General features: G+C 44.2%; 1 pseudogene; it reads right to left on the bottom strand.

Moving 5' to 3' along the window:
- Positions 1–1,348: 1,348 nt before the first annotated feature.
- On the bottom strand, positions 1,349–2,028 carry LOC147120274 (uncharacterized; annotated as a pseudogene).
- Positions 2,029–4,975: the final 2,947 nt, after the last annotated feature.

Here is a 4,975-nt window from a genome sequence, read left to right as displayed (position 1 = left end):
TTCTTGACCCCAAAAATCAATGACAATGCTTCCCTTTCGATCTGCGCATAATTCCGCTCACTGGCACTGAGAGTGCATGAAGCAAAATCAATTGGTCTCTCCTCCCCACTATCTAGTACATGAGAGATCACTGCCCCAACTCCGTACGGAGAGGCATCACACGCTAGCTTGATCTCCTTAGATACATCATAGTGAACTAACATGGTCCTCTCTACTAAATGGCTTTTACACTCTTTAAATGCTGTGTCGCATTCTTTTGACCACTTCAAAGGGACCTGTTTTCTCAACAGCTCATTCAGTGGATGTAACAATGTAGCCAAGTTTGGTAGGAACTTTCTGTAATAATTCAAAAGACCCAAAAATGATTGAAGTTCAGAGACATTCTTAGGAGTGGGTGCATTTCTGATTGCATCCTTGGTTGGATGTAAACCATCTTTGTCTACTCTGTGCCCTAAGTACTCCAGTGAGTTTTGAAACAACTCACACTTGTGAGCTGTCAGTCGTACTCTGTGCTTCTCTAGCCATTTGAGCACTTCATTCAACACCTCATCATGGATTTGCCTGTTTTGTGCTGAAATGAGTATGTCATCCAAATAACACACTACTCCTTCAATCCCTTGGAAAATTTGGTTCATCACCCCCTGGAATATGTCGGGGGCAGAAGCCACTCCAAATGGTAGCCTATTGAACTGATACGGGCCTCAATGAGAATTTATAGTCAAGCATGACTTGGACTCTTCATCTAACTCAAGTAGTAGGTTGGCGTTTGTTAGATCTAACTTCAAGAAGATCTAGCTTTCTGCACTCTGACACTCGCCTTGAAGTCTTGGATCGGAGTGCCCGTTTCGCTGAACACCTTCGGACACTGCTTGATGACATAATATTTTGGTGCAAGTTTCGCTTCTACACGAAAAATCTCATTCCAATCCAGTTTCTGTGATCCCAACCAATTTCTGCCGATCAAGGCAGGCATGTCTCCTGCCACTACTATGAGAGGCAAGCTCTGACACTGATCCTTGTATTTCACTGGTATGCTGACACTTCCTACTAAAGGGATTTGCTCTCCTGAGTAGCCTCGCAGCTCCACCTTCGATTTCTCTAGTCGATAATCAAGCAACTTGTCGCGATATAGTGATTCCAGTACTAGCTCACGAGTGCACCAGTGTTGATTTCCATGGGTATCCTGGTTCCTGCGACATCTACTTGGATGACGATACCTTGCGAATCGCTGTTAGATACCTTTGTGCTCCTGATGACATGAATCTCCAGAAACTCCTTGTCCTGCTGCTTCTCTTCAACGGTATGTACTGTCTGCTGAGTTCTACTTCTAGCATTGCCAGTCGGTTTACTATTCTGTTGGCACGCCTTCACACGATGCCCAGTTTAACACTCTGCCTTCACATATGGACAGCTTTGAGTGATGTGTTGTCCCAGGCACTGATAGCACTGTTACCATGGCCAGTTGCTGAGGCCTTGGGGCCCAACTGCCTTTTAGTTTTAGCTTGTAGCCAATTCACCTCGGTTGTCCGATGACTGGAAATGGCGCAAAACTCTCGGGAGCATCGGTCGTCCATATCCATCGACATAGCTGTCTGATAAGCTAAGTCAAAAGTCACGTTAGGGGTTGTCAACAATTTACTTCCGATATGTTCATTTTTCAACCCTCAAACAAAGTGGTCACGTAAAGTTCGGTCCTGAAAGTTTCCAAAATGACAGTTATGGATAGCTTTTTTAAAGCTACAAAGTACTCACTGATATCCTCATCATTTAATTGATCAAGTGTTCCAAAATGATAACTTTCAGCAGTTTCCAGGGGCTCAGGACTGTAGTGCTGTTCTAACTTGGTTAGGATCTCCTTGAGTGGCGTGTCTTTCGGCTTGGCGGGAACAAGCAAATTTTTCATGGTTTCATACACCTCGGGGCCTGCTTCGGTCAAGAAAATAGCCCGTTTCATTTCTAAAACCGCCCAGTTACGGTTTACATCATCGGGGAATTCGACAATACTATTCGTGGTGAAAGACATTTCTAGTCGCTCCACACATGCTCCGAAAGTCCCTCGGCTGTGATGAAACACACCCAAGTCCCCTATTATTTCCATAGGCGTGGCTATCTGGACTCTGGCAATGTCGACAGTTCAGCCATGTGTGCTTGAAATTTACCTCCAATTTTTAAGTTTTTCTGCAAAACAAAGAACCTCCAACAGTCCTTCTGTCGGTTGGCAGGATTATCCTCCAACAAAAATTTCAACTAGGGAATCTGCAATCGCATCCTCATTGCCAATTCTGTGATATCATGAGACACAGCATATATACACAACAGCACAACATGGCTTCCACTAAAAACTGTACTGCACATGGCTTTATTATTCTTTACATCAGTAGTCTACCAGGTGGCTGTATTACATCGGCTATTTAGGACTGAGATGAGGAGAAATGTCTTTATTCAGAGGGTGGTGAATTTTTGGAATTCTCTACCCCACAGGGCTGTGGAGGTTCAGTTGTTGAGTATATTCAAGACAAAGATTGATAGATTTTTGGATATTAATGGAATCAAGGAAAATGGGGATAGTGCAGGAAAGTGGAATTGAGGGAAAAGATCAGCCATGATCTTTTTGAAAGGCGGAGCAGGCTCGAGGGGCTGAATGGCCTACTCCTGCTCTTATTTCTTATGTTCTTATGATGGGGATATGGTGACAGGCACAGCAGAATGAAAGTGAGTGTGGCTTTGCACTCACCTTTCCTGATCTCATGAGATCATTGAAGTGCTTCCAGCACTGCACCCAGGTCCACCTCATCACATTCCTGCTGTTCATCTCCTCTGCAATTTGGAGCCAGGCTCTTTTTGACTCCTGGAGAGGTCTCTTCCGCCCATCAGCAGGGAAGGGGACCTCTCTGCGTGCTCTGACTCCCACCACTAGACTATGTAGGGAGTCATTTGAAAACCTGGGTGCAGCACTCTATCTTTGGGAAGCAATGTTTTCAAGTCTGAGCAATAAGCAGATCGTGCAATATTCTCCCTGCTCACTCCTAGATGAACATTTAAATGCGATGTGGCCAAGGCTGCTTTAAATGTCCTCACTGGAAATGAGTCATCGATGACCTGCACCGTTTAATAGGGCTGGGAAATGCGCAGGCCTGCTTTAATAGGCGCTATTAACTGAAAGTCGCTCTGAGGAGCGGGATGATCAGAACAACGCAGTTCTGATCTGCCACGTGGCCTGCCCGCAGCTGACCCGACTCAGAAGGGAAAATTACGGCCAATGTTTCAGTTCGATGACCTTTTGTCAGAACTGGAAAAAGTTAGAGATGTAACAGGTACAGAAGCAGGGAAAAGGGGAGGGGAGAAAAGAACAAAAGGGGAAGTCTGTAAGACGGTAAAAGAAGGCTAGAGGAATGGTGCCGGGGGAGGGATTCAAATTCCTGGGACATTGGAACCGGTTCTGGGGGAGGTGGGACCACTTCAAACTGGACGTTTTGCACCTGGGCAGGGCCGGGACCGATGTCCTAGGGGGAGTGTTTGCTAGTGCTCTGTGGGAGGGTTTAAACTAAAATGGCAGGGGGTTGGGAACCTGAGCGGGGAAACAGAGGAAAGGGAAACAAGGATAAAAGCAAAAGACAGGAAGAAGAAAAACAAAAGTGACAGGCAGAGAAATCAAGGGTTTAAATCAAACATGGCCACAGTAAATAATAATTCTAAAAGATCTAAGAGCATTAAAAAAACAAGCCTGAAGGCTTTGTGTCTTAATGTGAGGAGCATTCGTAATAAGGTGGATGAATTAGCTGCGCAAATAGAGGAAAATGAATATGATATGATTGGGATTATGGAAACATGGCTCCAGGGTGGCCTAGGCTGGGAAATCAACATCCAGGGGTATTCAATATTCAGGAAAGATAGGCAGAAAGGAAAAGGAGGTGGGGTAGCATTGCTGGTTAAAGAGGGGATTAACACAATTGAAAGGAAGGATATTAGCTCTGATGATGTGGAATCTGTATGGGTAGAACTGAGAAATACCAAGGGGCAGAAAACGTTAGTGGGAGTGGTATATAGACCTCCAAACAGTAATGCGGAGGTCGGGGATGGCATTAAACAGGAAATTAGAGAAGCGTGCAATAAGGGCACAGCAGTTATCATGGGTGACTTTAATCTACATATAGATTGGGCTAACCAAATTAGTAAAAATACTGTGGAGGAGGAATTCCTGGAGTGTATAAGGGATGGTTTCCTGGACCAATATGTCGAGGAACCAACTGGAGATCAGGTCATCTTAGACTGGGTATTATGTAATGAGAAAGGAGTAATTAGCAATCTTGCTGTGTGAGGTCCCTTGGGTCGGAGCGATCATAATATGATAGAATTTTTCATTAAGATGGAGAGTGAAATAGTTGACTCAGAGACTAGGGTCCTGAATTTAAATAAAGGAGACTATGATGGTATGAGGTGCGAGTTGGGTAGGATTGATTGGGGAATGTCACTCAAAGGGTTGACGGTGGATGGGCAATAGCAAACATTCAAAGACTGCATGGATGAACGACAGAATTTGTTCATCCGAGTTTGGCATAAAAATAAAACAAAAAAGGTGACTCAACTGTGGCTAACAAGGGAAATTAGGGATAGCATAAGATCCAAGGAGAGGAGATATAAATTGGCCAGAAAAAGCAGTAAACCTGAGGATTGGGAGCAGTTTAGGATCCAACAAAGGAGGAAAAAGGGATTAATTAAAAGGGGGAAAATAGAATATGAGAGTGAGCTTGCAGGGAACATAAAAACTGACTGTAAAAGCTTTTATAGATATGTGAAGAGAAAAAGATTGGTGAAGTCAAGCGTAGGTCCCTTGCAGTCAGAATCAGGGGAATTTATAATAGGGAACAAAGAAATGGCAGACCAATTAAATACATACTTTGGTTCTGTCTTCACAAAGGCAGACACAAATAACCTCCCAAAGATGTCGGGAACATAGGGTCTAATGAAAGGGAGG

This window comes from Somniosus microcephalus, chromosome 4, assembly GCF_052327205.1.
Source record: "Somniosus microcephalus isolate GS21.2 chromosome 4, FLI_Smic_1.0, whole genome shotgun sequence".
Classification (NCBI taxonomy): Eukaryota; Metazoa; Chordata; class Chondrichthyes; order Squaliformes; family Somniosidae; genus Somniosus; species Somniosus microcephalus.
This window is presented reverse-complemented; position numbering and strand designations above follow the sequence as displayed.